The sequence below is a fragment of the Stegostoma tigrinum genome, chromosome 9 (genome assembly GCF_030684315.1).
Source record: "Stegostoma tigrinum isolate sSteTig4 chromosome 9, sSteTig4.hap1, whole genome shotgun sequence".
NCBI classification, from domain to species: domain Eukaryota; kingdom Metazoa; phylum Chordata; class Chondrichthyes; order Orectolobiformes; family Stegostomatidae; genus Stegostoma; species Stegostoma tigrinum.
In genome coordinates this window covers 53,072,352-53,097,616 of record NC_081362.1, presented here as the reverse complement: position 1 = coordinate 53,097,616, position 25,265 = coordinate 53,072,352, and positions in this window count along the sequence as shown.

Sequence of the window (25,265 nt, the reverse complement as noted above, 5' to 3'; positions counted from 1 at the left end):
TCAAGGTAGTATTGTATTTTTGAAGCCATTTCCAAGCTGTAGCTTCTTTTGAAATAACGACATCCAACCAGACAATATGTTAAAGTAACAAATGGGATTTTCATTTTTTATCTAACAATTTCAAAAACCAATTCTATTGAAGTAACTATTCATTTTGCTATATCTCTTTGTATTTTTGACAGTCTCCTCCCAGCAATGTCCTTTGACAGGGCATGACCATCAAATGCCGACATGTTAATTTCTAGTGCCTTACTGTGGGCGACTAGTAATGTTCTATTATGTTAAAGATTCTAAACAAATATGAGCTATCATCATTTTTACTCTGCCTAATTTTACAATTTATATTGGCAAAAACTCAGATCACAAAATTGAGCACTAAATCAATAATATCATTTGGGAAAAAAAACAAGTATCAAGTGCATAAAGACTCAACCTGATGAGAGTTCGGACATTTTTTCAGGGTGGAGTTAAAGGCTACCTGTTAGAGCACAGGCAACTTTAACATCCTGTAAAATGCTCCAGAAAATGCAAATATTCAATAAATCTAAATGCAAATGCATATTTTCAGCCAAATAAGATTAACTTGGCTGGAGTAAAATAATGAAATCATAGCCAATAGTATTTCATCATGTTTATATTGCAATTTTTAAATTTATGTTAATATTGGCTGCAAAATTGCTGAAGACAACAGGCAGATAATGTCTACTGCGAGTCAGTTTTATTCTTGCCCATTCGTTGGTGATGTTTGCGATGCAGGTTGCTGAAAAACAAATGGAAATGACATTTATTAGAGGTGAGTTAACTTGGCAAACATTGATCTAACCAGTCTGACCGAGGGATTCAGTAATGTGAGGACCAAGAAGAAAGTGCAATTTGGACTTTGCGAATTCCACATTAAATGAGATACAGAGAGAAGAGGAAATGGAAGGAATAAAAGATTGCACTAATAGAGAGAGAAAAAAGAAACAAGGAAGTAAAAAAAACTCAGTATTAAAATCTGAAAGAGTGAGACTCCATTTCTAATAGTTAAGTATCAGTGCAGTTGGTTGACATATCAGGTCTTAAGGTATGAACTTATTGACTTAGCTTCAATTTTTGTGTTTAATTGTCATCTAAAGATGTTGTGGCACGCAAAGATAAATAGTAGCATGGACTATTAGCCTTTACCACAACTTTGAAAGCGAGGTTTGGGCCATATTGTTTAATGGCTTAATGTGAGAGCTAACTCAAGAATCCATATAAATATTACAAGTACTCAATTTTTCCTGAACAGCATTAATTATTTTTTTCTTATTAATTGGATTGAAGATCCATTGGGCTGAGATTGATTATATGAAAAATGCTGCAGCAATCCAGACTGGTCTTTGATGTTTCATAGTTGTTTTAATGCCACGGAAAATCTTACAAAGTGTGAGGCAATTATACAAATTCTTAATTGTATTCAGCTATGAATATAAATTCAATCCGTAATAACTAGAGATCTAGTGTTGTGTACAACGGAGGTGCTGTAATTACTGTTCAACTATTTTCTTCAAATTGCTCCATGCTTCAGAAGTTCAAACAAGGCCCACGAGAAATGCAAGCACTTCTTTGTCAATACAAAACAGTATGTTATTTAGCAATAGGCAAGTGGCATTATGATTTTGCAAACAGGGTCTAGGTTAGACCCTTGTAATCCAAAAAAGATGCCAAACTATCTCAAGTAGATTGTCTCCAATATTCCTAATGCTAACAATAGATGCAGTATAAATCTGGACTTCTGCAAAGTTACATTTTCAAAGTCTGTAATTGGCTCATTATGCTTTCTGAGATCTTTATATGGACTTCAGCACGACATTTGATAAGGATGGACTTCAGCAAGGCATTTGATATTGTTCCCCACGGCAGGCTCATTCATAAAGTCAGGAGGTATGGGATACAGGGTGATTTGGCTGTCTGGATTCAGAATTGGTTGGCTGACAGGAGGCAGAGAGTGGTTGTAGATGGTAAGTATTTTCGCTGGAGGTCAGTGCTGAGTGGTGTCCCACAGGGCTCTGTTCTTGGGCCTCTGCTCTTTGTAGTTTTTATAAATGACTTGGATGAGGAGGTTGGGGGGTGGGTTAGTAGGTTTGTTGATGACACAAAGGTTGGAGGTGCCGTTGATAGTATCAAGGGCTATTGCAGGCTTCAGCGAGACATTGACAGTATGCAGACCTGGGCTGAGAAATGGCAGATGAAGTTCAACCTGGATAAATGCGAAGTTTTGCATTTTGGAAGGTCGAACTTAAATGCTGAATATAGGATTAAAGGGCGGATTCGCGGCAGTGTGGAGGAACAGCGGGATCTTGATGTTCAAGTGCATAGCTCCCTCAAGGTTGCCACCCAAGTGGATAAGGTTGTTAAGAAAGCATATGGTGTTTTGGCTTTCATTAACAGGGGGATCAAGTTTAAGAGCCGTGAGGTTTTGCTGCAGCTCTAAAAAACCCTGGTGTGACCACACTTGGAATCTGGTGTCCAGTTCTGTTCACCCTATTATAGGAAGGATGTGGAGGCTTTGGAGAGGGTACAAAGGAGGTTTACCAGGATGCTGCCTGGACTGGAGGGCTTGTCTTACGAGGAGATGTTGACTGAGCTTGGATTTTTCTCTCTGGAGAAAAGGAGGAAGAGGGGTGTCCTGATCGAGGTGTACAAGGTAATAAGAGGCATAGATAAAGTCGATAGCCAGAGACTTTTCCCTAGGGCATGATTGACTGCCATGAGGGGTCATAGTTTTAGGGTGTTAGGAGGAAGGTATAGAGGAGACATCAGAGGGAGGTTCTTCACCCAGAGAGTTGTGAGCACATGGAACTCTTTGTCAGTGGTAGTCGTGGAAGCAGTGTCATTAGTGACATTTAAGCGACTGCTGGACATGCACATGGACAGCAGTGAATTGAGGGGAATGTAGGTTAGGTTATTTTAGTTTTGGATTAGGATTATTCCTCGGCACAACATCATGGGCCGAAGGGCCTGTACTGTGCTGTACTTTTCTATGTTCTATGTTCCATGTTTATAAGTGTTTTGTTTTAATCATTTTTAAGTTTAGGAGAAACTGGATACACTCAAATCATGAACAATTAATTATCCTGATAGTGGAGCTCTGTGTGTGCGTTCAAGATCTGTTACACCTGTAGATGGCAGAATGACTTGGATTTTCTAACTGATATTGACTCTCAGATCGTTGGCATAGGGTAATCAGGACTGCAGCCTGTCCAACATTTATTGGACGGTCTATTTTCTTGTTAAATGGCTAGGACTTTGTTTCAAACCCCAAAGGATCACCTTTGACATTGCTACCTATTGTTCAATTTGCTGCCTACAATTGTCTTTTAAGATTTCATTTTAATAATGGATGAGTTGAAAACCAGAGCTGGTCCGCACAGTGATAGGGAATTTCCGGCAGTTTCCTCAGGCCTTTTCTTAGATTTCTTCTGATCTTCTGCATAAACGCAGAAAATTGACAGCCACCCCTTTTAGGTAGCTCATAGAGTTTCTGTTGAAATTTCATCAAAATCAGTTATCTTTTAGCTGCACTTCTTTTAACAGCTATAGCAACATTACATGAAGTAAACATGACAGCTGCTGAAACAATATACCTGGTGACAGTTAGCCACTTTTTGCTGCCTTGTGGCATCAATATCTATCGTAGTTCTCACTGCACTCTTGACTGACTGGATACAAAAGCAGAAGATCATCATTGTGAAGTATAGCACAAGGGAAACCACTGCTTATTCTAAAATAAGCCCTCTTAAAGGGAAATGCACTGTGGCTGTAGCAAACGCAGAGAGTAGCTTTCATCTGAAAAACCTTGAAGAATTGCACAACAGGGTACAAATGAAAGCCCCAAATTTTTGGATGTTGCACAGGAGGTCTAGGTGGAGGAGATGGAAAGGAAGAGAGATGTTATGTGGCCACAGCAGGTCAGGATACTGTCCAGATACACACTGCCTGAGCAGGTATCTGTCTGTATAGACCAATGTCAGGAATCAAACCTCAAGGCCCTGAGTACAGTTCGACAAGAAATTCAGTGAGCTCACATGATTGACCAAGGTCAGCCAACGTACCTTAAAGTGCTTTATCCTAACTACTACACCATTAGCTTTAACACTGCTGAATTCACCACATTTTGCTTTCTTGACAACGTCTACTGATCAGTATTCGTAACATTCTAGGTCTAGGCCCGAAACGTCAGCTTTTGTGCTCCTGAGATGCTGCTTGGCCTGCTGTGTTCATCCAGCCTCACATTTTATTATCTTGGAATTCTCCAGCATCTGCAGTTCCCATTATCTCTGATTCGTAACATTCGTTTGCTTCAGTACAGCATAACTGCAGATAAAAAAAGCCAAGCTGGCTCACAAATGTGATATAGCAGATTATCAATATGTCAAAACAATCCTTACACTCTTTGGACCAAATTAGAGCACCCCTTCCTGCAATCCCTGAAAAGATTTTTGCTGGTTTGCAGGATGTGCACAATATTACAATTATGACCAAGCAGTCTTTGCAAGCAGCTGAGGAGCAGGAGCACAAGCAAGAGAATTTCTTCTGCAGTCTCTCAAGTCCCTTTCTGCCTGGGCAGGCAGTGAATGATTTATTCCAGCGTGATATCAATAAATGCAATCCCAATTCCCATTTCAACAACAATCCCACAATTTACAAGACCTTAACTCTCCACTACGTAGCAAGGAAGAATAGTGTATGATGGTAAGATTGCCATCCTGTGGAGAAGGCCAGAAATCACACGCCATCAGGTTATAGTCCAACAGGTTTATTTGAAAACATAAGCTTAGTTTTGGGTAACTTCTGACGTCGTCCATGCCTGTCCCACACCGGCACCTCCAAATCATGGCTGTCCTGTGGAGAAAGTAAGAAGAGCAGTCATTACTGTTCTCAATGCAACCTCACCAGCGATCTCAATGGACTGTCATTGCTCTGTCACCAACTCAACAAATCTCTTGTAACTGCTCACAATGATTGTTTTATCAAACATGATTTTTTTATTCTCTGAAATAAGAACAAAGTCAATTAGTTAGTGATCAAATGAAACTGCTTCCTTTTTTTAGTGCTTTAGGCTGAAATCTGTGCTTCTGTTGATGCCTTTTTGAAAACAATAAATGCATGTCTTTTACTTTACTATTAGCAGATGTAAAATCAAGAATAAACATTAAGACAGTGTGAAAGATGCTCCAGATATCTGCTATTCAGCAGCATTGGTGACTGGGAATTAGTTGTTTTATGACATTGTCCTTAGCTTTTCTAGCACCTGAGGTTGGAATTGAACCTACACATTGATGTCTGAAAGTAGTGCACCGGGGCTGGGAAGAATGCAGCATGGTGGAATTATTTGGTTTGGCATCACTGTAGAGGAAATGTCGGAAGAATTGTAACTGGTGGACTCCTAACATAAGTCAGCAATGTGAGTTGCTCGAGACTTGGGCACTGAGATAACATTGGAATGGGGACTGGAGGCACTGAGTTAGAAGTTTCAAAGAGACAGCTGTAAACCTTTAACCTGCTAATCTGGGCAGACACTTGAGTAAAAGGAGCTCTGATGTTAATTCTGCCAGATCCATTGGGCAATTCCATTAACTGCCTTGCACATAACTTATCTCCAGACTAAAGTATAAACCTAATTCCATGGATGAGGCCTCTAGGGTCAGCATGTAATGAGTAAGGAATCAAAGATACTCAAAAAGTACGACTGAGGTGGAAGCACAAGATATTATGGGAGACAATGGTTTGGTTGAAGACAAATTTAGGAAAATGAAGTGTAACAACAGCATATGAATTTACAGGCCAGAGTGCTCCACCTCAATAACTTTAAATGATTAGAAGCATTTCATGGCTGGACTTGTTCAGAAAGTATTGAAGACATAGAATACATCAAATCACATTAACATTGCATTATTATTGACAAGGTGGTTTTAGAGGGTGGTGAGTTGGACTTCTAATGCATCGTTGAAGACATATATCATCTGTCAGTCTACATTTTGTAAAAATAATGCTTACCTCATACTTTAGCACTGCTAAAGTCATTAACTTTGGTGCGCCTGCATTCTATTACCTACGAATAAATCTTACTGATCAGAATATGGAGGTCAATGCTTTCAAACATCAATATTGAGAAGATGAAGACACTTTATTCATAAAACTTACATTGCAAGACATCTTTCACAGAGCACACAGGAAGACTGGCAGTGGCTGACTGATATTTCAATGTAAAATATGAGTAGTAAAGGTGATGGAAGCCTATTTCTGTCACAAGAGGTGATTGGCTCTGCATACTGTGTAGTGCTATGGCTTCTGTGTTAATTTCATATCCATAGTGAAATCAATATGATGCAGGATGAACTGGCATATTTATATCTGTTTCAGTTATGCTTTCTCTAACAATATACCCAAATGTGTAGCCACTAAATAAAGCACTATTTCCTACCTCTGTTCTTATCTTAGTAGAAGTATCTTCTCTTCAGCAGATGGGTGAGTTAATAGTGCAAATTACTCACATTTTTGTCTCTATAATCTTTGCAGATAAACTGCATGCTGCTGCTTCTATTGGTACTAAGGTTATGTAGCATGGAGCACATCTTCAAAGATAATCAGGTTTTCAGAGACATTTTAGTAATTATCAATCCATGGGATGTGGGCACCACTAGCTAAGCATCATTTATTGCCTATCCCTAATTGCCCTGAGGGTAGTTAGGAGTCAATCGCACTTTTGTGGGTCTGGAATCACATGTAAGCTAATCATTAGCTAGGACAGCAGTTTTCCTCCCTACAGGAAATTTAGCCAATCAGATGCTTATTCCTAACAATGACCAATGTTCTGGATGTGAGTTTGCTCGCTGAGCTGGAAGGTTCGTTTTCAGACGTTTCGTCACCATTCTAGGTAACATCATCAGTGAGCCTCTGATGAAGCGCTGGTGTTATGTCCCGCTTTCTATTTATCTGTTTAGGTTTCCTTGGGTTGGTGATGTCATTTCCTGCATTGGTGATGTCATTTCCTGTTCTTTCTCTCAGAGGGTGGTAGATTGGCTCCAAATCAATGTGTTTGTTGATGGAGTTCCGGTTGGAATGGCATGCTTCTAGGAATTTTCGTGCATGTCTCTGTTTGGCTTGTCCTAGGATGGATGTGTGGTGTCCTTCCTCATCTGTATGTAAGGATACGAGTGATAGTGGGTCATGTCGTTTTGTGGCTAGTTGATGTTCATGTATCCTGGTGGCTAGCTTTCTGCCTGTTTGTTCATGGCCATCATTAGACTTTTAATTCCAACTGGTTTTGAACTAAATTAAATTCAAATTCTCCCATAATGGGATTTGAACTCTGTTCCCCAGAGGTTATCTGCCTGGGCCTCTGAGCTAATAGGGTCGTGATAATACTACTAAGCCATCTCTTGACCACTGTCCACAAATAAAACACCTATCACATTAACATAGGCATTTAAGGTGAAGTTTGAGTGCATCAATGTCTGCCAAAACCAATCCCACCATTAAGTAATACATCATTACATGTGTAGTAAGACCAGGTCCACACTTGGGTTAATCAACATATAAATTTATTGAGCATATCGATATAGGAGGGATAGCGAGAGAGGACATCTTCCTGGAATCTTATAGATTCAGCTCATTTCATCGGATATTACTGTGACATAACTACTTCTACGCATGCTCAGTGAGTTAAGATACAAATAGCCTTTGACTCAACAGCATTGACCCTTGACCCCAGCATCATGAGTTCTACTTTGATTGCCGAACACAAATCTCTCAACATTCAGGTGTGAAGATTTAAGAACATTGAATTCATGCACAAAACCCAACTAGTGCCCCTCTCTGACGAAGGGTCTAGGCCTGAAATGTCAGCTTTTGTGCTCCTGAGATGCTGCTTGGCCTGCTGTGTTCATCCAGCTCCACACCTTGTTATCTTGGATTCTCCAGCATCTGCAGCTCCCATTATCTCTAGTGCCCATTACCATTTTACTTAAGAAAACCTGTGAATGAGCATTGCTTAAGGATTATATTTTGAAACAAGAGGAATTTGTAATTTTTTTTAAAAAAGGCAACAGACCAGCAAATGCATCAGGAGGAGATTTAACACACTAATAGGTATATTCTTATCAATTTCTATAAATAAGCAATTTGATACCTGATGACCGAACAAAACAATTTTACCCATTAAGGCTGAAATAATCTTGATCAGGTTTGCCACTAATGAAGTTTCTGCAAATACTAACTTCTTCAGCGGATAGGTAGAGAATTCAAGCGTTTTGGCTGTGCCATGTTGAAGGCATAGCACTGTATTTGTAAATAAGGATGGTGTGACCTGGACGGAAGCATGCAGGTGATGGTATTCCCTGCACTTGTTACCTTTGTCCTTCTAGGATATAAATCCATCAAATTTGGGTGGTGGTGTTGAAGAATATTCATGTGTTGCTGCAGTGTTCTTGGTAAATTTGGAGCTGCAGTGTTCAAGTTGATGGATGGTGCCATGGTCATGCAAACTACTTTGCCCTTTCTGGTGTTGATCTTTGAATTCTTCGCAGCAGTAATCATCTCAAAAGATGGAGAATATTCCATCACCCATGTGCCTTGTAGACAGTGAAAACAACTTGATACTCACAAGCTAAACTGGAACATTAAAAAATACCCATTGCAAGTTTCAAAATGAGTGACTGCATCTTTTATTAACATTATGTCAATGCATACTTCTTGAAAACTGCAATGTAAATTATAACTATAAGGTGCCTAAGATTAATCTAAATTATATCTTGGTACCTCTCAAAGTAAGCCTGACAGTTAGACCCCAACCCCTCTGAGTTCGTCTCATTGTCTCACCTAATCATAGGCCTCATTTGAGTTTGGTATCCAAACTTGTCAGTTCAAAACCAAGGGGTTTGCATCTGGCCACCTGTTTCAGGGTGGGGAGATTCTGAGCAGCATGATTATCATGCAATCATCCCACTCCAACTGTTGCGTGGGCATTTCATTCATCCTTCTGGCATGCTGCCCAGAGTTCAAATTCCCCCAACTCTGTCTAACACCATATGAGATTCATTAACGTATGTTTGGCGAACATCTGCCACATTCCAAATGCCACAGTCTTCCTCAGATATTTCCTTATAAAGAACTAACAAATCACAAATGAATGATCTATTTTCTCAAAGAAAGAAAGAAACCCAGTCACTTCCTATTGTTTGCTGACCTCAGCATAAAAGCAGGAACTGATCCAGTGACCCTTAGAACAATAATAATTTGATTCTAACTGCCTTCAGTATCGATTTTGACCATGTTCCTACAGGCGTTTCACAGCTATGTTCTCAAAACAATGGGCTGCATTAATGGCTAACCATTTCAACATACCTCCAGGGTGTGTTAGAAGAGGAAAGGAAGTTAGAAGGGAATAATTTATGTTTATTTAGTGCCTATTATGATCTCAAGATATCTCAAGATTTCACAGATAACTAGGTACTTTAGGGATGTAGTTACTTCTGTAAAATGGGGAAATAATATGAGCAATAACAAAAAGTATAATAAAACACAAACTGATATTGCTGTTTAAACCGTTAAAAAACTTTTAAATGTTTGAGAACCTTAGGTGTGCCTAGATCTACTTGGGTAATTTTTTTTGAGAATGGTATGGGATTGAATGTGCTCATGTCTGGAGATCAGGAGCGGAGTGGTTGTCAATCAACTTGCTGACTCTCACTAACAAGATTCATGCAAGATAACAATTGAGAACTGCAAAAATCTTAGCATCATACACCAAGAAAGTACCTCATCCAAGTGATACAGGTAAAAGAGGGATGAGGGAGAAATCATCCTATTGTAATCTTTTATCTGAAAGATGACTCATTCAACAACTCACTACTGCCACAGTGCTAAGTGCATGAGACAATTCATTTGGGGATTGAGCTGAAAACCTCTGAATCAGGTTAAAACACCGCTGAGCGGGTGGCTTGGTTCGAACAGATGCCCCATTTCTCTGTGTTTATGTGAGCTGTTGTCATTGTATATTCACACTAGCAGATCTTTCCCAATTCTCCAGTCATTGATGCTGGTGTGATTGTGTAGGAAATGAACTTTGCTGCATGTTTTGGGTAGGAATTCTTCATTTTTTCCCTCCAAACTGTATCAAACTGGATTTTCAAAGTCAGCAACCAGATGAAAAACAGAAAATGACAGAACTGAGAATGCTTCTGATGTTGATCTGTGATAGTGGACATGCACAGACTGAGAGTAGCACATTGAATGTTGTGCATGGTAGCTGGCTAATTTGCTGTTTTCTATCAGTACTTAAGATAGAAGTACCATCATCAAGTCTAAAATACAGATAGTTCTGTGCGCTAATTGGCTTATGGCTAAGTTGAAGCCTTGATTTTTTAAAAAATTGTTCATGGGATATGGGCATTGCTAAGCTAAACCAACATTTTTAGTCCATTCCCAATTGATCTGGAGGAGGTGTTTGATGAGCTGCCTTCTTGAACTATTGCTGTCCTTGAGATTAGTTATATGCACAGTGCTATTAGGAAGGGAGTTATATGATTTTGAACCAGGAACATAAAGTAACAAAGATGTAGTTCCCAGTCAGGATGGCATGTGGCTTGGAAAGGAACTTGTAGATAGTGGTCTTCCCATGTACCCATTGCCTTTGTCCTTCCAGTTGGGAGAGATCTAAAATTTTTGAAGGTCTGATGACAGGGGCCATTATGAGTTATTTAGTATCCCTGTAGATGGTAAACACTGTGCAGCGGTGGTGCAGAAATGAATATTAAAGGTGGTGAGCACTGCATCAATCATGCTGGTTGTTTTGTCTTGGATGGTGTTGAGTTTTTTGAGTGTTATTGGAGTAGTGCTGATCCAAGAAGGTAGAGAGTATCCCTTAAACTGACTCGCTACTTTGGAGGTGGTGGTCAAATTTTGGGCAAACATGAAGTTTGCTATTTGCTGTTGAATGCCCAGTTCCTGACCTGCTCTTGCAGCCACATTATTTGTTGACTGGCTTAGTTCAGTACCTGGTCAATAATAATTTTTCCTGGATAATGATAGTACGGGATTCAGCCATCATAATTCCATTGAATGTCAATGGGAGATTTTGAACGATCTCTTGTTTTGATTGGGCCAAGGACCTTTTTATGGCTCTTAGAACTGATCACTGTGGGACCTAGCAAGAAGGTTTCCTGCTCAGAATATTAATAGTAAATGATGTGGAGGTGCTGGTGTTAGACAGCAGTGGGAAAAGTAGGAAGTCACACGACACCAGGTTATAGTTTAACAGCTGTATTTGAAATCACCAGCTTTTGGAGTGCAGCCACTTCGTCAAGAACAGTGAGAGAGAAGAACACACAGACACAAAGTTTATAGGCAGCGAGATCATGGCAGAGAGATCATATGATCAGACAACTGGTGTGAGTGGAGTACCAGATATTAAGTCTCTGCAGGTGACCAAGATGGTGAGTAAAGGATACCCCGAGGCATGGTATATTGGCAAGACCATGCAGATGTTATGACAACAGATGAATAGACGTGGCGCAACAATCACCAGATGGGAATGTTCCCTCCTCGTGGGGGAATACTTCAGCAGGCAAGCGCATTCAGCTTCCAATCTTCGGGTAAGAGTCCTCTAAGGCAGACTTTGAGATACACAGCAATCATACTTTTGTAGCCAAGTTCCGTATCCATGGATATGGCTTCAACCATGATCTCGGGTTCATATAGCGCTACATGTAAGCCCCAATCATACTGCTCTGTATCTGTAAACTCTTCCTTACTGTCCTATTTTGACAGCATTACTTTGTTAAATTGTTATGCTTTCTCTACCTTAACTAGTTTTCAATTATTTATTACTTTAGTTAAAGCCTTGGCATGTGATTCTTATACCTATCATGTTATTCCAGTCATTTGGTTTTTCTCCAGCACCACCTTATTTTTAATTTTTTGTAATTATCTCTCTGCCTCATTTAATCAGCTTATAGGCCATCCCTTCACCTGTTATTCAGCTGTTGTCACTTTACTCACAGTGTCTGACAAAGATACTCCACTCACGGCATTCGTATGATCTTTTGATCTCTCTGCCTAGAAACTCTATGCCTGTATGCTCTTCTCTCTCACAGCATCTGACAAAGGAGCTGTGCACTGAAAGCTTGTGATTTCAAATAAGCCTGTTGGACTATAACCTGGCATCGTGTCACTTCTGACTTTGTCAACGGTAAGTGGTGAATAGTGAGATAGACAAAGAGGGAGTAGAAATAAAAATGTCTAGACAGAACATTAGAATTCGAATAGAACCAAAATAGGAAAAAAATAACATCGAATAGCACATCCAAAACAGAAAACTAGAGCATTCAAATTACATTTGAATGAGCCTGCGGAATGGGATTTCATTGTTTTTTGCTAAAACAGTCTAATTAGGTATTAGCCATTCTACAATGTTAACAACTATTCTGTATCTACTGTGGAATTACAAAAGCAAATCAAAAGGGCATTTGAATATTCTCAAAGGTGCTGTATGACCGGTTTAATGTGGATAACATTTCCTTCCAAGTTATAATGTCCTATCAATGTTCAGCCATGCATGAACTTGATGGTATCTTGCACATCAATTCAACCTTGTAATTTAGACCAGAAACTTTAAATTCACAGCAAGAAAAGTAATTTCAAGTCTCATACTGCATATTTCTCCCTCTGCTGAAAAACCACTGAAATCACACTGGCTGCACAACAATCATTTAGTGCTCTCACAACGTTGTGATAATTTTTACTCAATTGTTTTTCTATTTGGGTTTACAAACTCTAACATGACAGAAAAATGCTCACGCTGCATCAAACTGTTATAAAGATTGCAGGTTCATTTACTTTTAATCAGCAATAGTCCTCAATGACTGATATAAGAGGCAAGCGAAGTAAGGGAATGATATTTTGTTTGTCTTAGTGAATTCATTCAATCATTATAATCTTTGATCACCCCATGTGGAATCAGCTTATTCTGCTCTAACTCTCAGACAAAATATTTTAGTGTCCTTGCCCTCAATTATTTCTTATTTGGTATTTGGCTGCTAGTAATGGAAATTGCTCTTTATCATTTCAGTTCATTGAACACGAGTTCTAGCCTGGTATCCAAAAAGTAAAGGGAATATTTTATCATTTGGGTAGCAGACAAAATTTTGCTTACTGGTGAAATGTGCTGACTGTTTGAGAAGTCTGTGTGATGCCCAAACAATTTCAAGGACTAAGTCTCATTTAAATTAGAAAGTTTAAGCTGCCTACCCATAATAACGCACCCAAATGTAGGTCATTAGATTCATGGCAAGGAGATAAATGGGTTGTAGGAAAAGGAGAGAAGCTACATTCCTGTTTCCAGGAAAGAATCCAATTCTAAACTTAAATTATTGTCTATCATCTAGAGTTTGTTGCTCAAAGGTCCAACCACAATATTTTTACAAGAAGGGCAATGATGTAGGTGCCAAATCCATCTTACAGAGAGCTATGTACTGTTGGCACCAATCTGATCCATGCTGGCCATCTGGCCAACTTGCCTTCCCCTCTCAAGCAGTCCAGGTTTCTGTGGTAACAAAGATTTTTACATCATGTCCTAGCTTGGAGATGTCAACAATAATGCCAGAGGCTCGCATTCTTTCTATTTCATGGCTGGCTAGGAACCTTGCCTGCTCTTATCATTTGGCATTGGTGACAAGTATGAGGTGACGCATCTTGGGACATCAAATACGCAGGAAAGTATACAGTAAATGGCACCAACCTTGGAAGAATTGATATACAGAGGGATCTTGAGGTACAAAACGATAGCTCCCTGAAAGTTGCAACACAAATGGGTAAGGTGATAAAGAAAGTGAACAGCTTGTGTGCCTACATTGGCCAGGGCATTGAGTATAAAAGTTGGCAAGTCATGTTTTAATTGTATAGAAATTTAGTTAGGCTACATTTGGAGTATTGTGTGCAGTTCTGTAGGAGGGGTGTGGAGGCTTTGGAGTGGATGCTGCAAAGCCTGGATTAGACCATATTAGCCAAAAGGAGAGGTTGGACAAACTTGGTTTGTTTTTGCTAGAGCGACAGAGAGTGAGGGGTGACCTGATAAGAGGGTATAAAATTATGAGAGGCATAGATAGGGTGGATTGTCAGAGTCTTTTTCCCAGGGTAGGGATGTTAAGTTCTAGGGGCATATATTTAGGTGAGGGGGGTAAATTTAAAGGAGATGTGTGAGACAGGTTTTTAATGCAGAGGTGGTAATGCTTGGAGAGCTGGTAGAAGCAAATACAGTAGCAATGTTTAAGAGGCATTTAGGCAGACACATGAATAGGCAGAGAATAGAGGCAAACGGACCATCGACAGGCAGATAGGATTAATTTAGAATAGCATCATGGTTGGCCCAGACATGGTGGGCTGAAACGCCATTTCCTGTGCTGTACCGTTCCATGTTTAATACACAATGGGCATTTCTATAACATCCCCAAAAACAAACCCGTGTTTGTGACCTTAAAAAATTTTCCCCACCAGGACTATAGTTTAAAAAATGACTGTCCCACACTTATTGTTGTTTAATAAGTCTTCTATGCTCTTCAGTTAGTCTATATCTGCTTTAACTTTTAAGTTGCCTTAGTTCAGAGCCACAACTGCCCTGGTGCACTGACTTTGCCATGAAGTACTTTCATATCCCTCTTTCCCTAATGCTGCCATACCACAAGTTTCCTCTTCATTATAGTAGCAGCAGACCATGTGAAATGTTAGCATTCATTCCTTTATGTCCAGCCTTCTCAGTCTAATTTTATGCTGTGCATTTAAAATAAAATTCTCTTGCAGGAAAAGATTCTTACTTTTATTTATGGCACTCTGATGCGTTTTTTTTAACTGAATCTTGAACTAGGATTGGTCTTGCAGCTCCATGCTTCCTGATGGAATGTGAAACTGTCAGGTGGGACTAATCTTTCAGCTTTCAGTGGCCTAAACTGTTACTTCTGTGCTTCCTTACTGGGACTGAAAGTGAAGGCTTTAGCCTGCAAAGCTGTTTTTCCCTTGTTGGGAAATTTTCCACAAGTTCCTGCTGACTGCTTACTTGTTCAAGTGCTTGCAGCTGCTCGCTCTCTGCATGAATAGTTCTTAAAGCAGTAACCTTTTAAAGCTGTGAATTAGTTTATTTTTCTGAAAATTTCTTCTCCTGATCTCAATGTATTTTCTCATTGCCATTAGTTGCGTTAGGAAGCAACAATGCCCAACACTGATTACAATGTAGTATTTGTGGGTAAAGCAAAGTTATCAACAATCCTGTTGATGTGCTCCTGAGATGCTGCTTGGCCTGCTGTGTTCATCCAGCCTCACATTTTATTATCTTGGAATTCTCCAGCATCTGCAGTTCCCATTATCTCTTATCAACAATCCTCTTTCCTTTCCATGCGACTAAGGATCTATTTGGAGCTTACAGTGGAGGAGTCTAACACTATTGAGTCTTAACAACATGTAGTTTGCTGTATAACAGCAATTAAGAGCAACTTAAATGAATTTGTTACACATTTTTCCCAATATTATGAGGAGACCAATGAAAAATGTCGGTACTCCATGAGATCCTAGGATGTTCTACCTTGTTCCCACCTAATATGTGTCTTTTCTTAGATTGGGTTGAGCTTAATTCAACTTTCAATATTAATTCATTCCGAATCATTATTTTATATAACAGAAACCAGGCAGCATGGAGTGAAAGAGAAGAGACGGGTACGCATCTTGCAGAGGTGGTAGGAACTGCCAATGCTGGAGAATCTGAGATAACAAGGTGTAGAGCTGGATGAACACAGCAGGCCAAGCAGCATCAGAGGAACAGGAAGGCTGATGTTTCGGGTCGAGGCCCTTCTTCATAAGGTACGCATCTTGGCCTTGTTTTTAAGGCCTATTCAATGTATACAAGAAGCATGTTTCATTTTCTCACTTGTTCCGGCTCAACCACATTTCTGTTTTTTTGTTATGAGCTGAATATGTCCTGCTTTCTGGAATAGGCTAGTTTGATTTAATTTTCTGTGCAATCAGTTCAGCAAAATGAGGCATGTTAGAAAATGCGGTCTAAGGGTCTTGTGGCATAATAAGAGTGTCCCTACCTCTGGGATAGAAAGTCTGGGTTGAAGTCGAACCTAAGGATGTGATCGTCATGAAAATACATCAAAACATGTCAAAACAGGTTGCTTAAAACAAAATTATGGGATAGAATTTCTATAGGGATCCTTTCGGTCAACTGGTATAACATTGATGGAACACTAATGAAGATTTTTGCATTGTTACTCAGTTCTTGATTGGAAGAACCTTCACCAATGTTAATGGTTTGTCTTTTCTGTATATGGCATTGTCTACAACCTAGTAGGTCCTAAGTGCAAGTGCTATGTTCTTTTGGAATGCACAGAGACAAACTTCTTCAGCCCAAGCAAAGGGAATTACAGCTTTCTGTATTGACCGGAATAGAGCTTATCTGTTCTTTCATCCCCACTGTACTGTACAGCATCCAGTTCTTCCTAAAATAAAATGGGTGCAGAACAGCTGAAACACACAAAAACATAAATTGCTTGAGCAACTCAGCAGGTCTGATAGCATCCATGGAGAGGGAACAGAGTTAACGTTATAATCTGGCAACCCTTAAGTCACACACATATTTGACCCAGCTTCTCCCCCTGGGGAAAGTGAAAGTTGGAATTGGTAAACCTGTAGCAACAGCTTTAGAAACAGAGTGTGTGATCAGTGGAGTGGTATCTCATAGAATCAGGCTCGCCCATGTATAGGGATAGCTTTTTGCCAACTGGTCATCTCCATGTACATTTATGTGGACATTTAAGGCTTTTGAGTGGGAAGTTTCAATATTAATGCTTTTGCTACCTTTTCCCTTCCAGGTGATAGCTGGTTTGCAATGCAGAGGGATGCCAACAGTACGGGCTCAATTCCTCCACCAACTCAGCTTACCATGAAAGACTCTGTTTCACCACCTTTCCTCTTGCCTGAGGTGTAGTGACCCTCAGGTTAAGCTATCACCAGTCATCCCATTCTAATCAGAGAGCAGTCCTACAGACTGGCAATAATTTGATGCCCTTTTGTCTACCAGTTGGCAAAGATTGCAGGCTTGAAATATGCTGTCAAAGTGGGGTTGGCAAGTTTCTGCAGTGTATCTCATGTATAGTACAGAGTGATGCAACTGTGCGCTGTGTCACGAAGGGAGTAAATGTTTAAGGTGATGGATGGGGCTCTGATGAAGTAAGTCACTCGCTCCTGGATAATGTTGAGTTTCTTGAGTGTTGTTACAGCTATATGCATCCAAGCAAGTGGAGGATATTCAATCACCATACTGACTTCTATTTTGTGAAAGGTAGGTAGGTTTTGGGAAATCAGCTGGTAGGTTACCATCACAGATTTCCCAACTCATTATTGACATTCCCAATTCAGCAGAATAAATATAGAAGAAGGGCTTGCATTTATATACTGACAGTCATTCCTCAGCATGTTCCAAAGCACTTTAATGGAATACTTTCAAATTTCAGTAGCTACTGTGATTTAGAAAACATGAGTTCAATTACGCACAGCAACTCCCACAAGCATCAATATGATAATGATCAGATAATCTCCTTTTAGGTATTAGGTGAAGAATAAATATTGGTCTGAACACTGAGTTCAACTTGTTTGCCCTTCTTTAACCAGTACCATGGGATCATTTACATCTATCTGAATTGGCAGACAAGACCTCAGTTTAATGTCTTATTTGGAAAGCAGCACCTCAGGCAATGTTGCACTCTCTCAGCATTAGCCTACATCAGGCCTGGAGTTGGACTTGAAACCATAATTTTATAATTCTGGTGTCTACGTGCAACTCCTAAGCCATGACATATTTTAGTACAAAACAATTTTTTTATTAAAAAGAAGAAACAACAACTTTCATTCTGACTCTTCTTTCATGTTTATATCTATGTCAATTTGAGGCCATATGGCTGAGATTGATAATACCTCCAAAGTCTTAAATTATCAGCTTATAAAATGCACATGTAGAGGACACTAAAAGCTGCAGCATTTGCAGTTTACTTTCCAGACTACCATACCAGCATTTCTCAAGTCATGCTATTTATTCCTTTCATTATGTGTCCTTTGGAGTCCTCTGTGAATCATTAAAGCATTCAACAACTTACATCCAGACAGCTGCTTCCAATCTTGATGGACAGATCACTCAGTGGTCTTCAGAAAGAACATCTTTATTTGCATGGTCCCCTGGCATGAATGATGATGAAGTCTTAGTTAGAGAACCAGATTTTGCCAATAACTTGAGCAGCCATCACTTCTGCATTATGTTGTTTTTCATGGAACAGCTGTATTTACATCCTGGTGGGATGAATAATGATTTGCAACTCATTATCCATTTGTGAAAAGGGAACGATTCACATCCAAAAGTACCATCAGCTACTCACTGATTTTTCTGTTTCCGCTGGGTGAAGTTATCAAATTTGTGTGGCAGGAGTCCAACTGGTGGAAACACAGATGTACCCAACAGTGTGAAGGACAGGTCATAACTACAAACAGCAGTGGGCAAATGTTAGGAACTATTTCTAAAGAAATACCCGTAGGAGGAAATGATGGAAACAGAATATTGCCCACTTTTCAAGATTTTTTTTCTTAGAAAGTAATCAAAAAGCATTGGCTGTCTATGTGAATTTCTTATTAGTGAAACAGTTGCATGTCCATTTCAAAGAGAAAATGGAAAAGTGAAATTTAATGAGAAAGCTATGTAACCAGCCAGTAAACTGACGTTTCAGGCCACTCTGCTTTATTTATCTTAAAATTCTCAGTGTTGGGTCAACACTTGTGTGGCCAAAGTCCATTTGAATTCACTCACATCATTCCTCACATCTCCCAGACACATGGCACCAACACTCCAAAGGAATACCATCTCATGAATGCTGATTAATATGGACGTTTCTGCTTTCTACTTATAAACTGACTCCCACTGGGATTCATTGTAATTAATTGTTCTCTGTGATCTGATTTTTTTAATTATTAACTTATGGCTCTATTTTGAAGCAGTTCCTGTACAAAGGAGACTAAGAAAATAATAATATGGCATGTAATTTTCACGGAGAAGAGCAGAGAGTATTAAGGTAATTATCTAAAATAGTTGGATAAATGATCTTTTTTAAACTTATTGAATAGTTTTATTCCGTGTGGAAGACATTTGATCACTAGGAAATCTGATAATGGAGTAGTGACACTTTAGTGGTTCAAACCAACAAAATGTCAGTGGAGCAGCTATTAACCTTCATTACTGATACTATTTAAGAGCATGGGAAAATGAACTTTGTGACCGTGGCAAGTTACTGCTAGATAGTCTTATGAAGGGTAATGTGAATGCACATTTCCTAATGATTGCACTCTCATGACTTGTGGTAATTATTGCTACTGTATGACTTTCTAGTAATGTTGAAGAGAATTATAATTAAAGAGAATTCATTGCTTGAACCATAAATTAGGACAAATATTAAGAGAATCATCTAATTTGAATAGGTAATTGTAAATGCTATTCCCATTACCATACACTCAGTAAAATGATAAAGGATTGGAGCCCTTGTGACACTGAGGTAGTATCCCTACCTCTGAGCCAGAAGGCCTGGGTTCAAGTCCCACTTGCTCCAGAGGTCGTTCATAATATGTATGAACAGATTGATTAACAATATCTAAAACCAAACCTAAATTGTTCATATGAAACACAAAGGTTGCTGGTGAAACTCAACAGGTCTCGCAGCATCTGTGAAGATAGAAACAAAGTTAATAGTTTGAGTCCAGCATCACTCTTCACCACATTAGACGAAGCTGGATATATGAACTCTGTTTTCTCTTCTCAGTTGCTGCTAGAGCTGGTGAGTTTCCCCAGCATTCTCTGTGTTTGCTATAACAATGAAAAGTTAATATCTGCCACTGCGCTGCTGGTTTCAGGGAATCAGTGAAGATAATAATCTCAAACATGCAGCCTCCATTCTCTTTAAGGTGTATCTCTTTAACTGCTCCACAATGATCTTGGTAAGTTTTTCACTGAGTCGCTTTCGAGGCTCCTCCCTGACTGTCATACCATGTAGAGCTCTATTCCGGACTGCTTCTCACAGCCAAGTTTCATTTTCAAATGAATGGAGAAAAGTGTGCATTAACTGAGGGATCAAAGCATGTGAAGGAACCTTCCCATTCACAATTGTCAGCTTGTTTTGGGAAGTTGCAACCAAACTGATGAAATCTTGCCTTGGCATGATAGAGCTGTCAGCAAGTAACCATCACGCATGCACACATACCTCCTCCCACTTACTGTTGGTTCCACCCTTCCTCTTATCTAGCAGGAGGTTCCAGCCTGGTGGCTAGAGCTGGTAGTCCTTGTGAGGATTAACTTAAATTACCATGGCACCTTATGGATTGATTTCCCTTTCTCCATAGCTACATCCATAGCTGAGACATCGCCCTCAGTTTCTTGACTCCATTGGATCTCATTGTAATGTGATGCAATGAGTTCTGATGATGTGCTGCTTATTTGGGAATGTAACCCAGCTGATCATGACTCTCCATCCACTGGCCTCTTGATTAATGGTTGCCTCTTTAGCTGGCCACAAGTTCAATGTTTTATCTCTAACCAGGCAAAAAAAAACTTTCAACTTCTGAAGCCTTCAGTTACTCTTTACAGAGCCTCCTTCACTAAAACCATTAAGTGTGAGTGGTCTTTCTCTCATTTCCTAGCTTGCACTCTTGCCTCAGTGCTCTGTACGTGCTTCTGAATGAAGTTTTGACTTTGGAGTTTGGAGCTTGCCTTTTTGCTGCTTCCGTGACTGCTATTGTCTCTTTTCTATTAGTAGCCATGTTTCAGTTTCCGACATACTGTCAATGCCTTAAAGTGGTAACCTTAAGGGACTGAACTCATTTACTTGAAATTTTTCTTTTCTCCTAGGTCTTCCCCTTAGGATAGGGGTCAGCCCTAACTGTCGGAACCATGTGATGTTTTTTTCAGATGATCACTCTGGGGTCTTGCAGTATTTGTCACCTCTACCGGTACTTGATCCTGGGTACTAGTTGTTTGAATTAATTTGTTGTCACCTTTTCTTCAGCTTCGGCCTATCTAGTGATTATGGTACAGGACATACTTGCATAAATTCTCAAAAGAAAAAGTGCTGTTCTTAGAAAGTAAGGTTTATTGTATGAAAACAGTAAATAGACTTACTTTCAGTTGGGTATAATTACTAGGATCTTAGAGATCTGGTAAAATACAGTAGTAGAGTGGGTGGAGCCAATGTAAGATAAACATTGACCTATTCAGAATCATTACCTTTTACAATGCCCCAAATAGGTTTCTCCCACTATTTTACCTTCACACTTTCCTGACCATTTAAAACAAAGGTGACATGGAAGCAGGAACAGAGAATGATTAAGATTAAAGAAAGAATGTTGAGACATAATGAGAGGGAAAAAGATGGAGAAGTAAGGTTGGGCAGGATCAAAAAAAGGGATGTAGGAAGACACGGAGGAGTTAGATACAGGAACCAGAAACAGAGGGGAAGACACAGATTGACAGAAGACAGACTGTTGGGAAAAAGATAATGGTAGAATATAAAAACAGAGGTGATTGGCAGTGACATCAGCTCCAGGAAAAGGGACATCAAGCAAATTTTACAAAAATAGAAAATAATCAAAGACAGAAAATGCTATCAAAAAGAATCAGATTGGACAGCCATCAATGCAGATGGGAGAGAAGTCAGGGATATGTGGACAAATAAAGTCAAGTATTTCTGAATTACTGGGAGCAATACCATGGAAAATCTATTAGAATCCTCTATTAATTTGAGTGTAATATATTCATATATCCTAGATGTTAATCAGTAGAACACTCGCTGTCAAATAATTAACATAACTGGGGATAAACGTTCCTTTTGATCTCAAATCTTGCTGGCAGCTTGTTAATTTCACACTTGCACGCTCTGGTTCCACAATTACAACCAGCTAAATTAACTTAAATGCTTTTGATTTATGTATCCCTCATAGGATTTTAAAAATCTGTACGATGTACTTTCTTGGTCTTCTAATAAAATCAAGGTAGGTTCTTTGGCACTCCCAGAATTACTATAGGTAAAAGTCATTATTCAATTTTTCTCAAAGCCTGACTTTTGCCAGACCAGCATTTATTGCTCTCCCTAATTGCTCAGAAGGGGGTTAAGAATCAACCATATTGCTGTGGATCTGGAGTGGCATGTAGGGCAGACAAGGTAAGGTTGGCAGCTTCCTTCCCTGAAGGACATTAGTGATCCAAATGGATTTTTCCATTAAACCAACAATAGATTCATGGTCGTCATTTGACTCTTAATTCCAAATCCCATTGATGGGATTTGAAACCAGGTCCCTAAAACATTAGAGATAATGGGAACTGCAAATGCTGGAGAATCCAAGATAACAAAGTGTGAAGCTGGATGAACACAGCAGGCCAAGCAGCATCTCAGGAGCACAAAAGCTGACGTTTCGGGCCTAGACCCTTCATCAGAGAGGGGGATGGGGGGAGGGTTCTGGAATAAATAGGGAGGGGGGGAGCTGGAACGAAGATGGATAGAGGAGAAGATAGGTGGAGAGGAGAGTACAGGTGGGGAGGTGGGGGTGTGTGGGGGGGATAGGTCAGTCCAGGGAAGACGGACAGGTCAGGGAGGTGGGATGACATTAGTAGGTGGTTGGAGGTGTGACTTGAGGTGGGAGGAGGGGATAGGTGAGAGGAAGAACAGGTTAGGGAGGCGGGGACGAGCTGGGCTAGCTTCAGCTCATCCCCCCCTCCCCCCACTGCATCCCAAAACCAGCCCAGCTCGTCCCCACCTCCCTAAACTGTTCTTCCTCTCACCTATCCCCTCCTCCCACCTCAAACCACACCTCCATTTACCACCTACTAACCTCATCCTGCCCCCTTGACCTGTCTGTCTTCCCTGGACTGACCTATCCCCTCCCCACCTCCCCACCTGTACTCTCCTACCCACCTATCTTCTTCTCTATCCATCTTCGGTCCACCTCCCCCTCTCTCCCTATTTATTCCAGAACCCTCTCCCCATCCCCGCCTCTGCTGAAGGGCCTAGGCCCGAAACGTCAGCTTTTCTGCTCCTGAGATGCTGCTTGGCCTGCTGTGTTCATCCAGCTTCACACTTTGTTACCTTAAAACATTATCTGGGTTTCTGGACTAACAGTTCAGCAATAATACTACTAGCCCACTGCCTCCCCAGAATGATGAATTTCCGAGGCTAGTGATGACTGAACCCATGCAGGAAGATCCATGTCACGAACAAGATGGAAACAGGACATGAATACATAGGATCTAAGATAGGCTTTCCTATATTTTCTCGTGTGTTGTGTTATGTTTAATTATACTTATTAATTTTCATCCATGTGAATGCAGATCTAATGGTGACGATAGTGTAAGAACCCAGAACGTCTAAGTACATTCAGATACAGAATACATCTGAAATCTTTGGAATAGTTTCTAACTTGCAAGGCTGGAAGGCATCAGTCAAGATGCAGCAAAGAAGTCTCTGAGGTAAGACCCACAGCTAGCTCCAGGAGAAAAGCTCCAGATTCAGAGAACTTGTGGCGAGAAGGGCCGTAGTGTTCACACACACCCGGACCCCAGGCGGCCAGATGAGGCAAGTGTGGAAAAGTTCACAGCAGGGCAATGATCTCTGAGGCAGTCCACAGAACACTCAGGGCACAAAATAAAACTCAAAGCCTGCAACAAGGAATGTAGCAAGTTGCAAGTTCACTTGTCTGAATAGTGAGTACCAGATGTCTGCACAGAACAACTATACCTGAAGTTGGGAAATACAAGGGTGCAGAGAGGCCATGAGAACAAAACACAACTGTAAAATTTTGATGATAATGCTAATGTTAAGATAATATTTTGGTTGAAAGTAATATTTTAGTATTTGGTCACTGCTATCCTCTTACACAGTTTTGTTTGATTTCCTGCAATTGACAGAGCAGTTGCGTTCAAGACGGGTCTTAAATAAGAAGAAAGATGAGGGAGGGTTTGAGTTAAATAATTGTTTCTGTTTTTATTACACTTGGCATAATTGAAGGTTTTTTGTCAGCTTTAAAGAAATGATTAAAACATTTGAACTTTGCTGTTTGAAGTGAAACAAAAATCATGCATTTTGAAGGTGTTTACTACTGTCTTTGTCAATTAACCACCTGTGTGGAACATAACATTTATGTTTTGAAAGAGAATCTTGATACTCTGATAAAACATTAGTTCCTAATTGTTGGTGCTCCTGGGAATGAAAGATGAATGGTTTTATAAGATTTGGCAAAATGGCTAAGTTGGGTATGTGACATTGTTTGTGCAACTTCTCTACTTTAAAAATGATATGTCATTTGTTTACACAACAATTAGTTCCAGGGCCTTAGAAATAAGAGATGGGCATTTGATAAGCGGACAGAATACTTGTTACACAGGCGGAGTGATACCGAGTTGCCCCCATTTTAATACAATGGAAATAGTTTACTTGAATAATAAGGAATCAAACATAAATTAAGGGATAAGAATTCTCTTAGAATTGGAAAGAAAAGCCAGAATCTGACAGTAGTTTGTGCCACAGTTTCACTATGGCTACTATACTGTCATTTTTCTGAGATTCAGTTCCATTTAACATCAATTGAGGGGCACGAGAAGAAAAACATTGCCTGTGCTAGCAATCTTCAAGCAATCTTATACCTTGAAGGATAAAAACTTGTGTGCTGTTTTCCCTGCCTGTTTGTTACATATCAATAAAACCTAACTAATAAATTCTATTTGGTTCATTAAAACAACTTGCTGTTTCATACCTTGTTAGATCAAACACGACTGATGATTCCATCGCTCTAAATTAAGAACATAGAGCTTTAAGTGTTTTGATACTTCATAATCCTTTAAACTTAAAGGACACAGGTGCCTCCCTTACAGGACCCCAATGGTGGGAGTTCTGCCAGTCAGTGATGCAGAGGTTTATGAATGCCCAGAGGGCGAGATTGTCAGAGCTGGACAAAAAGTTAAAAACAGATCACAGCAGTCTGTAAATGACCAAGAATTAGAGAACACTGAGGGGGAAGATGAATTCTTCTTAGGTGATATAATTGACCCACTAGGATATTTCTGGTATCTTGACAAGACCGATCCATATTGGCACCCAATATACCAGATCCACCAGACCCACAGAATGAATACCACAATGTTGACATCATTGAGAAAATTGATTTTGTCTGGA